At 34.2% G+C, this 13957-nt stretch overlaps 1 pseudogene; it reads right to left on the bottom strand.

Annotated features, from left to right (window-relative positions):
• LOC143638601 (large ribosomal subunit protein eL19-like) overlaps positions 1–12989 on the bottom strand; it is a 70346-nt pseudogene extending 57357 nt beyond the window's left edge.
• Positions 12990–13957: the final 968 nt, after the last annotated feature.

Raw genomic sequence — 13957 nt, 5'->3', positions numbered from 1 at the left:
GCAAAGGGAGTGTTTGGAATTTCTCCCAATAAAATTATACTCCATAATACTATGGATCAAATTGATGAGTTAGCTAATGAGTTAAATACTTGGGCAATAATCATGTGCAAATCTAATGTTTCATTTGATAATCACTTACCATCTAATCCTTTATTGTCTTTTTGGTCATCCCATCCTATGATTTTTCCAAAAATGACAAGAAAAACACCTATCGGGAAAGCTCCAAATATATTCACTGATGGATCAAATAATGGTACAGCAGCAGTAGTTACCCCTGATCAAACTTTTACATTTTTAGTACCCAAACAATCAGCTCATAAGGTAGAGCTTAATGCAGTATTACAGGCTTTTGTGATGTTTAAAGATTCTGTATTTAATTTATTTTCCGATAGTCAGTATATAGTTAAATGCTATAGTATCCCTTGAAGATGCTGGTAGGATTTCCCCTTCCTCTACTGTTTTCTCTTTGCTTTCCACTATACAAAGCCTAATCTGGGACAGAAAAGATCCATTCTTTATAGGACATATTAGAGCACATACAGGATTGCCTGGAGCCCTTAGTTTGGGCAATGATTTAGCAGATAAAACTACACATGACATACATATTTTCTCTACACTAGAAGAAGCTATAAATTTTCATAAAAGGTTCCATGTCAATGCTATTACTTTACAAAAGTGTTTTAAAATAACTAAGGAACAAGCTAGACAAATAATAAAACAATGTCAAAATTGTGTGACCTTTTTACCACAAGTTAATCTTGAAATCAATCCTAGAGGATTGATACCTAACCATATTTGTCAGATGGACATCACACACTTGCCAGAATTTGGAAAATTAAAATATTTGCATGTTACAATTGATACTTCTTCTGGATTTTTGATGGGCTCCCTTCATGCCGGAGAAAAAACTAAAGATGTTATAGCTCATTGCTTACAAAATTTTGCCTCTGTGGGCGTTCCAAAACAGTTAAAAACAGATAATGCCCCTGGTTATACTTCTACCTCCTTTACACAATTTTGCTCATCATTTGGCATTACTCATATAACAGGAATCCCATACAATCCACAGGGACAAGGCATAGTTGAAAGAGCTCATCAAACTATTAAAATGTACTTATTAAAGCAAAAAAGAAGGAATTGGGAAGGGGTATATATTCCCCAAAGATAAACTTAAAATAACCCTTTTTACTCTAAACTTTTAAAATTTGGATTCATCAGGGCTTAGTGCTGCGGAAAGGCATATGTGTCCCAAAAATGTACATAAGCCTAAGATACTTTGGAAGGATATTCTAACAGGACAATGGAAAGGTCCTGACCCAGTGATTGTCTGGAGTTGGGGTTCTGTTTGTGTGTTTCCACAGGGAGAACAGCAGCTGATTTGGATTCCAAAGAGACTAACCAATGCAATTTCTACAGACCAAAAAGAAGATGATCTGACTTAAATCCATAACAGCTGATATCCTGAGCTCCAGCTTGGCTATTCTTACATCTGCAACAGTGGTTCTCCCACACCTGGAGGCTAATGAATAATGAAAACCATTAAAGCCTATTTCAAATGTAAAAAACCTTGGGGCTTGCTTGTGGGAATACCTTCAGACCCATTATGCAAGTTACAGGAAAAAGGATGGGATATCCAAAAAGAGTCAAATCCAGGTGGTAACCAGGATGTCTTTTTCAATATCTACTTTATTATTGCCCTTTCCCACATCATAAAGTTCTATTTTATTTTTTGAGCTCATACAGACCTAGGTTAATATTTTTCTGATCAGTTCTATTTTTTGACTATGGAGTTTTTAAACATTGCAACGAATATTTCACCTGTGTAAAGCTACAAGGCCTTTACTATTGTCTTATGTGTTGTATGTTATGTGTGCACACTGTGTTTTGTGTTGTATGTCTATATGTGCGTATGTCCATATATCATATATGAGGAGTGCTCATGAAAAAATGGATCCAAATATTTTTATTATTCACGTGATTTAAATGGTTTAATTAATTTGGGTAAACAGCTGTTGAGGATTGTTTTAATATGTGAAGAAATAAGGAGGTTAACAGATCTGTTTGTTACTTTCACATTTCCTTTTCATTATATTTAACAATTCTGTTCAGGATAATGTAAATTTTTCAGAAAATTGTTTTCTTAGTGCCTGCTGGAATGTTACATAATTTCTTTTTTAGCCATCATTGCCAGAATTTCTATCTTCATCCCAGTGCAGGTGAAGACAAAGATAAAACCAAACTACAACTTCTTCAATGGCTATCACAATAAACTGTATAAACTGAGGCATCAATGAATAATAACTCAACAAGTAATGCTCAATCAAGGAGTCGATTTACTTTGGGAGGAAATGGACATATTGATAAATTCCTCTGCTTTGAACTGCTTGCAGAACTTGCCTGGACTATGTATCACTTGTATGCATTGTGATATCTGTTGGTGCAGCGAATTGTGGTAGTGCTGGGGTATCTTTGCTGATGGTGTCACGGGTGGTACAATTTTTCCAAAGGAGCCATCAATTGGCTTGGTGTCGTGGCATTTCTGTATCCTCCTCCCTTCTGCTAGTGATGGTCTAAAATTTTGGGGCCAACAGAAGTGAGGCAAAGAACCTCACCCCCCCACTGGCACCAAGGCCAAATTTGGGGGCCAACAGAGGTGAAGCAAAGAACCTCACCCCCACACTGATGCATAGGCCTATCCACAAGTATGGCTGTATGCTGGACCTGTAATCAGTGATGGGTAAGATCCAATTGCAGTGGTACCAACCTAAGACAGGAGGCTGATACCTTGAGGTCAACTCATCGGATGATGGGTAAGGACCATATATAGTATTGGACAGCCTAACAGGCACGGTCCCTAAGCCACATTGCTTGTTGTTTAATTAAACAGAAGGGGGGAGATGTTGAGGGCCACAGCTGAGTCGGGATGACGCATGGCATTTTTGCCAGAAGTAGTGATTGAGAGGTGACGCTAGCGAGCCATTAAGATGATGACTTTTGAGTTCTCGCGGAGTTCCCATTGAGTTCCAGTTGAGCTCTCGAGGGGATTCCTGCAGAGTTCACATTGGTTGGGGAAGTGCCGGAGAAGGGATTTCCAGTTGGTGGTTCCTAGAGGAGCCGTGTGGCATTAAGGAGAGTTCCCGGGAAGTGTGTGTGGAGTGTGCTGGTGGAGTTCAGAAATAAAGTTTGTTCCTGCTTGAGTGGCTCGTGATTTGTGCCTAGCCAGACTGTGGCAATATGTGATAGATTATCATATAAATGCAACCAGGAATTTGAGGAGTTTTATCTTGTTCAGCTGTTGAGGTATAAATTCAGAACAAGTATGAATATAAAAATATATGGAGTTTCATTTTCCACAGTGTGATAAATTAAGTTTCCTCTTGAAGTTTTTGATTAAAAACTCTTAAATAAAACAATTACCCTTTGTTTCTATTTGGTGAACTTTGTGTTTGAGGACCTTAAGTTTAGACTGATTTTCTCTGTGAATTTCTTCCAAATTGAACTTTATTTATTTATTTATTTGGTACTGGAGATGGAACCCAGGGATGATTAACCACTGAGCCATATCACCAGCCATATCATATATATATATATATATATATATATATATATATATATATATATATGTGTGTGTGTGTGTGTGTGTGTGTGTGTGTGTGTATATATATATATATATATATATATATATATTTTTTTTTTTTTTTTTTTAAATTTAGGGCTCGGTTTCACTAAGTCAATGGCTGAGTCTGACTTTGAACTTGCAATCCTCTAGCCTCAGCCTCCAGAGTCACTGGAATTACAGATGTGCACCACCACACCCTCCCCAAATTGAACTTTACTAGAAGTGTATTTTTAATTAGTCTCTTAGATATGACCTAATGAATGTGCAGATGCATTATTATATATCAGAGACTTACGTGGTTTGATTCAAATAACAAAGTTTAAGTATTCAGATGTGTTTTGTAAAAATAAACTTCAAAATAATTTTGTGGAATTACATTGATATTCTAATGAGTAACAGAAGTAAACTAATGATTTTCAAGGTCAGAGGGTAAGTAATTATTAGAGTACTGAATGGAGTTATAGTAAAGTGATTCATTTATAAAATTATCCACATTTTAATGTATTTAAATAGACACAATAATACACATAAATCAAATATTACTCTATAGATACTTTTCATAGCCACAAAAATTAATAGTATCACAAACACATTTTTCATGTTTAGCAATCTCTAGATATCACGTGCAAAATTGTTGAAAACTTTTTGTCAGTTGGACATATAAAGAAGCACACAAATACACACACACATATACATATATGTAATGAGTTATAGTATAAACTTTATTCCATTACTTACTGTAAGACTCAAACTAATTGAAATATTCTCAAATAGAGGACAATGGGCCATTCAGATTTTATGAAGGGTAAGGGTTTCTTTGGGTGTGCATGTGTTTGTTTGCCAACATTTTCCAGAGACCTTCATGAATCAAAATAATAGAAATACTTATATCTGAATTCTAAGAAAAATGTCCCCCAAAAGGGACTAACTGTTTCTAGTCTGTATAAAATCCATACAAAATTTCTAGAGAATTACATTTGATATTTTTTTTTTGAATGCATAGCAGATGCCTTATTGCTGGCTGCTGAGTGCCTGCCAGTGTAGCATGTGGTGATTATTTCAGTGCATGCTGAGTAACCAGTCAGCTGGAGAGCACTGGCAGAAAAATGGGTATTTCATGAATAAACATTTGCTTAAAGATCACATTAAGTGTGACTACTTTTTGCAACTCCTCTAGTTACTGTTTTGTCGTAAATTGAAACAAAACCAATGTGAAAAATGTAAGATCATTTTTGTGTTCATAAATAGTAAATTTTATGTAGCCTTCAGATATGTGTGTGTGATAGTGTTTTCGTTAACAATGATATTGCATTCTTTTGCCTTTTTAGATGCCTTTTTTCTAGGTCATATCCTCAGGTAATGGATGCCAGAGAATTAAAAAGTAAAGGGGTAAATGAAAAGGAAAAAAAAAGTCAGTGGTAAATCTATGGCTGGTCCTAAACTACTTATACTCTTGAATAGGTTTCTGAAGGTTAATTCTCACTGGCAAGGGAACTGCTTTGGGTGGCATTCATTTTGAGTGACTTTCAACAGAGTAAAACCTACAGATGCTTGCTGGTAGGAGAAAGTACAGTTTAGGACAACACCAGAAATGAGTGCATTTATATTCATGAATAAATTTCTGTACATAGCAGGATGAATTTTGTATATCTCTTTAGTAACAAATGAGCTGGCATCATGGGAATGAGGAACTCCTTCAAAAATGACATAATTTTGCATGCAGCTTCTCCCTGTAATTTCTAGATCTATTGATCTTCAGCTTTTACTGGTGATATTTTTCAGTGCTCCTTTAACCTGGTGTTCACAGTCTTAATCTTTTTCTTCATTCTTTTTCATATTATTCAGAAAAATGCCATCTATAGAGAAATATTATCTTATTTCATTTTTTCTCTGTACATTATAAACATATTCACAATAGTATCTTTCTTCCTATATTCTAGTACCAATAAATATGACTCTAGTGAGAATATTTTATATCCAATTATTATATTTGAAGATTGAGAAGCTGAAAAGAAAGGATAGAAGAATGAATATTTTTCTTAAATATAAAATTAGCTGTAATATCATTATGAATATTATTAATTAGTTCCACAGGTTAAAAGGTAACTTGATTTTCTTTTATTTAAATTATAATGAGAACAGGGGGTGTAGCTTAGTGGTAGAGTGTTTGTCTAGCATGTTTGGGGCCTCAGGTTCAATTCTACCTCTGCCAAATATATAAAGACAGTTTCCTGTTTAAATAAAGAAAGAAGCATGATAGCTAATAAATAGAACATAAAACAAATCCTATTTAACAAACACTAGGTGCAGTGTTGAAAAGAGTGATGTCTTCTAATTACATTTAATTAAACTTTGATATGTCCAGTAACAGATATTGTGCTTAGTGATCATTTGATTCAGAGAGTGGTTTTCAAGCTTTTATATAGGAAAGATAATATTGTCTCTTAATAAATAAGTATTTTAGGTGGAAGTACTTTGAAACTACATAAAAATATTTTTTAATCATCAGATTTTTTTTCTTCTTTTCTCCTCTCTTTATGCCTATGAACAAATGATTTCCTATTTCAAATGACTATAATTCATTAATGTCACTGGTTGTTTTGATGTACTCATTGTACATAATATGCCAGTAAGGACTTCTTTGAGCTGGCTTCAGTCCTTTTGACATGTCTCTATCGGTATTTTCTGTTTTTTTTAAATATACTTTACATATTAATCAATTCAACTATTTAAAAGGATTTAATTCAGTAGTTTTCAGCACACTCTCTGAGTTGTTTTGTCATCCCCATGAAGGACATTTCTTCACTTCAAAAAGAAACTCTAATCATTCATAGTTATTCCCTTTTCTCTATTCCCATCAGTCCTTAAAAATAACTAATTTGCTTCTTTTTTTCTTTTTACTATTTGTTCTAATTAGTTATACATGAAAGCAGAATGCATTTTGACTCATTGTATACAAAGAGAGCATAACTTTTCATTTGTCTGGTTGCACATGATGATTCTTAACTCTATGGTTTTTTTTAAAAAAAAAATTTATTAGTTGCTCAAAACATTACAATGATCTTGACATATCATACATTTGATTCAAATGGGGTATGTAATCTTAATCTTATTTTTCCACTTATACATATTGCAGAATCACATTGGTTATACAGCCACGTTTATACATAGGGCCATACTAGTGTCAATCTATGGTTTTTATTATATGTTTTAGACTTTTCATTTAAATAGAATCAAACAATATGTGATCTATTGTATCTAAATTTTGGGCTTAGAATAATATTTGCAAGGTTCATCCATCTTGTGGACTGAATCAGGATGTTATTCTATTTAATGGCTGAATGATATTCTATTGTATAGATACATCATATTTTCTCAGGTCATAAATTTATCAATGGACATTCATGTTGCTTCTACTTTCTGGGATTAAGAATAATGCTCTTATGAATATTCATGAATATTTATTTTTGTGTGAATAACTTTTTAAAATACTCCCATGTGTATATCTGTGTAGAATTGCTGAGTCATATAGTAACTCCATGATGAACATATAGAAGATCTGCTAAATTCTTCTTCCAAGATGCTTCATTACTTTTCACCTCCATCAGCAATAAATAATGGTTGCAGTTTCACCACATCCTTGAAGATATTTTTGAGAAATTTTTATTTTATTGCCATCCTAGTGGATGTGAAGAGGTACAGCTATGTGATTTGAATTTGCATTTCTCCAAGGACTAATGATATTTAACATGTTTGTTTGTGCTGATTGGATGCCTGTTGATCATTGGATAAACATTGGATTGAATCATTCACCTATATTTTAATTATATTATTTATATTTTTGTTGCTCAGTTGTAAGATTTACTTATGTATTCTAGATGCTAGACTCATTAGATATGTGATTTTTAAATATTTGTCCATTTAGCATTTTCATTTTCTTGATATATATACTTTTCTATTTTTGATGAAGTTCAGATTATCTAGTTTTTATCACTTTTTCTTTTGTTGTCCTAAGAAATTTTTACCTAATAGAAAGTCACAAAAATTTTCTCTTAAAATTTTTTCTCAATATAATATGCTTATATGTCTGATTTAAAGGTATTTGATATATTTTCAGTTAATTTTTATATTGTATGAAGAAGGGATACAACTTCATTTTGTGCGTGAGGATATCAGTTTGTTCCAAAAAGGTGGTTAAAAACATTATTGATTTTCTCATTGCATTATCTTATACTAATGGTAAAACTAGAAGGATCACAAATGTGAGGGTTTACTTCTCATTTATATTCATTTATTTATGTATTTATTCTACTCTACTTCCACCCTTTCTTATTAAAGCTTTACAGTAAGTTTGAAACATTGAAGTGACAGTACTCCAATTATGTTCTTATTAGATATTCCTTGGACTATTCTTGATCCCTAATACTTCCATTAAAAATGGTAGCATCAACTTCAAAGATTATGCTAAAATCAAGCTGGGAATTTGATAGAGTGCAAGTTGAATCTAAAAATCAAATAGGGGAATATTCTCATATTCACAATATTAAGCCCCTGAATCATTAAAATCGGGTGTATTTGCTTGTATTTAGGTCATCAATAATATATTATTTTAAGAATGTTTTGTAAGGCTAGGGATATAGATCAGTGGTAGAGTGCTTGCATAGCAAGCGTAAGGCCCTGGTTTCAATCCCCAGCAGTAGAAAAAATAAAATTAAAAGATTGTTTTGTAATGTTCAGAGCACAAGTTTTTCACCTGTTTAGTTGTTTATTTCCAAATATTTTATTTCATTTCTACTCTTATTCTATTTAATAATATTATAAATAGAATTGTTTTCTTAATTATATTATTGGGCTGTTAATTGCTAATACATAGAAACACAACATAACTTGTAAATTGAACTTTCATCCAGAAAACTTGTTGATTTTATTCCTTAGTTTTAATAACTTTTTTATGGATTCCTCATGATTGTTCATATACAAGATTAAGCCCTCTGCAAAGAAAGAGATGGTTTTGCTTCTTCCTTCCAAATTGGATGCCTTAATTAATTTATATTTGGTAATAATTGTTTTTTTTAATTTACAAAAACAAAATTTGCAGATATTAATGGTATAATATGACATGTTTTGATACATGTATACTTTGAACAGTCAGGTAAAATATATCTATCTCCTCAAACATTTATCACTTCTTTGTGACAGAAACACTCAAAGTCCTTTTGCCAAACTTTTTAAGATATATATAAGTCATCCTACCTTAGAACTACTTACTCCCATCTAGCTGTCAGTTGATACTCACTGATGAACCTTTCTCCATCTCAACCTCCAATCTACTCTTCTCAGCCTCTGGTAAAACTATCTCTTAACTGTTATGAGATCAATTTTTTTAGACTCCACATATGCATGAAATCTTAAGGTATTTACTTTTCTCCTTCTATCTTATTTCACTTAACACATTGTCCTCCAATTCCATCCATGTTGTCATAAATGACAGAAATTCATTCTTTTATAGCTGAATAGTATTCTATTGTGTATATATGTATCTCATTTCCTTCCTTCTCTCCTCTTTTTTCATTCTTTTCTTCTTTCCTTTTTTCTTCCTTCCTTCTTTTCTCTTTTATTGTTACTGGGGATCAAACCCAGCACCTTACATAGGCTAGGAAAGTGCTTTACTATTGAGCTATATACCTGACTCCTATTAATTTTTTTTTTTGCCATTCATTTGTTGATGAAGACATAGGTATTTTTCATCTCAGCTACTGTGAATAGCACTGCAATAAATATGGGAATGCAGATGACTCTTCAATATACTATTGTAGTGGAATTATTGGTTCACATGGCAATTACATTTTTAATTTTTTGAGAAGTGTTCATATTCCAGAAGTATATTCCAGAAGGGCTGTACTAATTTATATTCCCAACAACTTTGCAAAACTTCCCTGTTCTCCACATCCTTGTCTGCATTTATTATCTTTTAGCGTTTTTTTATAATGGTCATTCTTGTTGGATTGAGTTGAAAACTCATTGTGACTATTTTCATATACCTATTGGCCATTTGTATGGTTTCTTTTGAGAAATGTCTATTTAGATCTATTGCCCATCTTAATCAAGTTATTTGCTTTTTTAATGTTAAGCTTTTTAGTTGCTTATATATTGTGAATATTAATACCTTGTAAGATGTATTACTTGCACATATTTTCTTCAATTCTATACGTTGTCTTTGTATTCTGCTGATTGTTTCTGATGCTGTGATGGAGCTTTTTAGTTTTATACAATTCTATTCATCTATTTTTGCTTTTCTTTCCTATAATTTTGGAATCTTGGCCCCCATATTCTTGTCCATTCTATTGTCCTGACGTGTTCCTCCTACATTTTCTTATAATATATTCATTACTTCAGGTCTTACATTTGTCATTCATACATTTTTTTAAAAATGTTTTTTTTAGTTGTAGTTGGACACAATACCTTTATTTTATTTATTTTTATGTGGTGCTGAGGATCAAACCCAGGACCTTGCACGTGCTAAGTGAGCACTCTGCCGCTGAACCACAACCCCAGTCCTTTGTACATTTTGACTTGATTTTTGTAACGGACGAGAGAGAGGGGTTTAGTTTCATTCTTTTGCATGTGGATACCCATTTTTGCCAAGACTATTGAAAAGACTGTCCTATTCCCACTGTGTGTCATTAGTGCCTTCATTTATTTTTCTTGCCTAACTTCTCAAGCTTGAACCTCTGTTACATTATTACATACAAATGGTAACAGGACACATTCCTATCTATATCCTGATCTTAGGAAGAAAGCATTCAACCTTTCAAAAACAAGTATCATATTACCTCTGGGGTTTTAATAAATTCCCTTTATCAGGTTGAGGAATTTCCTTCTCTTCCCAATTTTTAAATGTTTTTGTTATGAAGTATTTTTAATAACATAAAAGTCTTAATTGTTTATCAGTACAACTATTTGTAACACAAATATATGTGAGTATAGGTGACTTTCTATGCATTTGGTAATCCAAGCAGTGGTACGGAGGTCCAAGGCACTTAGATAACATTTGATACATGCTTCTGTTATTTCTTTGAGAGGGAAGAAGGGACATAAGAACTTTACGTGGAATTTTCACTAGTCAGAAATAGAAACATGACCTTCCTCCTGTAAGAGGGTTTAAGAAGTATGGCTCTTTGTTGGCTGTGGACTGGGTTGTATCAATTTAGCATTCAGGTATATAAACCCTAACTGGCAATGTGATTGTATTTGGAGATCGGACCTGTAAGAACCATGATAAAGGTTAAATGAGTCATAGGGTGGGGCCCTAATTTTTTTCTTTTAGCACTTCCTTACTTGTGAGGAAGAGAAACCAGACCTTTCTCTTCACCAAGGATAAAACAGGAAGTCAGTCATCTACAAAACATAAAAAGAGCCCTCATCTGATACCCTTGATCTTCTTAGTCTTCAAAACAATTAGAAAACAAATTTATGTTTAAACAACATTGCAGTCTTATGATATTCCTTTGTGTTTTAACCAGTTTCACATTGCTGTGATTCAATGGTTTCAGTCCATAGACAAGCAGACTTCATTGCTCTGACCCAAGGTAAGGTAGTATATTATGAGAAATGAAATGGGAGAAGGAAACTGAGAAAGCTGCTCCCTCAAGGACAAGGACATAAACAGAAGAAGTAGGGAAAGGAAGCAGGAAAGATGTACCCTTCCAGGGTTTGTCCCCGGTGACCTACCTACTCTAGCCATACAAGACCTGCCTACAGTTACCACCCAGTCAGTCTATTCAAACTAGGATATATACTGATTAGCTTATAGCTCTCATATGCCAATCATTTCACCTCTTAATATTCCTACATAATGAAGTAGCTTTGGGGGTATGCCTTATACCCAAACTATAACACTTTGCATACCAGAAACCTCTTTTCTCTTGCTGCTTATAAGAGTCTCTCTTTTTGTCTTTGATTTTTGATAGTTTGTAGTATTTTGGTGAGTTCTTTCTTAGCCTGATTGGAAAATTTCCTCTTTAATGTGTTTAGAAACTTTTGATCTTCATTTACCTGGATTTTTTGTATCTTTCCTCAGATTTAGAAAATATTGTCATTATTTCTTTAAATATATCTTTGTCCCTGTCTTTCTTCTTAAAATCTTATAATGCTAAAATTTTCTCTCAATGCTGTCTCATAGATTCCACAGGTTTTATTCATTTCTTTCTTTTTTTTTCTCTTACTGGATATTTTCAAATGACCAGTCTTCAAGTTCACAGATTATATCTTCTGTATGACAAAGTCTTCTATTGATGCTCTTTTACATTTTTAATTTCATTCATCATATTTTTCATCAACAGAATTATGTTTGTTCCTTTATTATCATTTCTCTCTGTTGACTTTCTTCATCCATTGTCCTGATTTTTGTGATTTGCTTATCTGTGTTCTCTTATAACTTACTGAGCTTTCTTAAAAATTACTTTGATTTCTTTTAAGGTGATTTATAGATGTCCATTTTTGGATATCTCCTATAACAAAGTCAGTTATTGGGAAATTATTATGTACTTTGGTGGCTGCATACATCCTTGGTTTTAATGTCTATTATTTCTTTGCATTAATGTCTGTACTTTGATGGAATAATCACCTCTTTCCGAGTTTATAGGCTAAGAGGTGCTATTGTGACCAGTGTGGAAAGTCCTCCATCTATGGGGGAAGTTTGAGTATGCCAGCTAAAAGGGTTTTAGCTCTAGTGAGGATATAGTGTTATAGTTTTTGTGCAGCTATAAGCTAAAGTTATCATTGTCAATGATTGCAGAGGTCCTCAGTGGCCAAGATAATGGGGTATCTACAGTAGCATCAAGTGTTGGTGGAGTCTTTGGTTGCAAAGGTTTCTGGGTTTGGTCCCACTAATACCTTTTACTTCCATGGACAAGGTGAATCCTGTGGTTGTCACGTCCAGTTGTATCCATGCTCATGATGATGGATGCACAGTTGTCTGTGGTGTAGCTTCTGTGGAAAGTCCTAGAACTGAGATCTAGATATCAGTCATTGAGGAGCTATAGTTTTAGAATCTCGTGAAGTAGTGTCACTAGTTCCTAGGGCAGAGATGTTCCTACTGCCACATCAGTAATTGTCTATAAGGTGTAGGTGCTAATGAATAAGACAGGGAGTTTAGATCTAGAATGTGGATATATACAGATCTACCATTTCTGTGGAGAATGGGGCATGTATATTCCTATTGACTTGGTGGGTATGATACCCATGAAGCTGATGATACAGAGTGGCTAGTTAGTGTGCACATACCTGGTGTAGTAACAGTTCCAGTGTCATGGGAATAGGCTTTACTTGCTGTGGTGATGGCTTCAATGCCTGAAGCATTGGCAATCATAGAACAGTGGTGGATCTAAGGTCTAGAGTGTGGGCATGTACAGAGTGGCAATAGATCTGGGGTTTATGGCAAGGCTCAGCTTGTACTAGTAATGATTTTAGTGCCTGAGGTGTGAGAATATGTGATGTGGCTGTGGAACTGGAATATGGATCAATGGCATGCATGGGAGTGACAGCAGATCTGGGGTCTTGGATACATGCCAGTTTAGTGGAATGGAAGGTCTAGTTCTGGGATAGCATAACAATAGTCCCTTCTTGGATGGGAGGGGTCACAACAGCATCTTGCTCCCACGAAGTGGCAGTGCTAGTTATAACTGCCAGAAAAGTAGGCTTTGGGAATCATGGTGGCTGTTATGGTATGGCTGATACTAATATTCCCTGTCCTTTGTTCTTAACTGTTCCCAGATGTCTCAGGTATGTTGATCATCACAGTGATTGTTTTTTATTCTATTCTGTTGCTGAAGGCTCTTAATAGGACCCTTATGTACTCCTCTGGCTCTGTTTTTCATTACTGGATGCTTTAGTCAGCTTTTTTTCACTGTTGGGACCAAAGGATCTGACCAGCACAATTATAGAAGGGAAGAGTTTATTTGAGGGCTCACAGTTTTAGAAGTTTTAGTTCATAGAAGGCCAGATCCATTCCTCAGGGCTTTAGGTGAGGCTGAACATTATGGTGTCTCCAGAGAGGGTGGCAGAAGGAAGCTTCTCATGTCATGATGATCAGGAAGCAGAGAGAGAGAGGTGTCTACTTGACATATACAAATATATACCCCCAAAGCCATGACCTAATTCCTATTCCCTCCAACTACACCCTACCACTTCAGTTACCACTCAATTAATCTTTAAGATTATCAGGGGATTAAATCACTTATTGGTTTAAGACTCTTACAACCCAAGTATTTATCCTCTAAAACTTCTTGCATTGTCTCCCACATAAGCTTTTGGGGGACACCTCCCATCCAAACCATA

The sequence above is a fragment of the Callospermophilus lateralis genome, chromosome X, assembly GCF_048772815.1.
Source record: "Callospermophilus lateralis isolate mCalLat2 chromosome X, mCalLat2.hap1, whole genome shotgun sequence".
Classification (NCBI taxonomy): domain Eukaryota; kingdom Metazoa; phylum Chordata; class Mammalia; order Rodentia; family Sciuridae; genus Callospermophilus; species Callospermophilus lateralis.
This window is presented reverse-complemented; position numbering and strand designations above follow the sequence as displayed.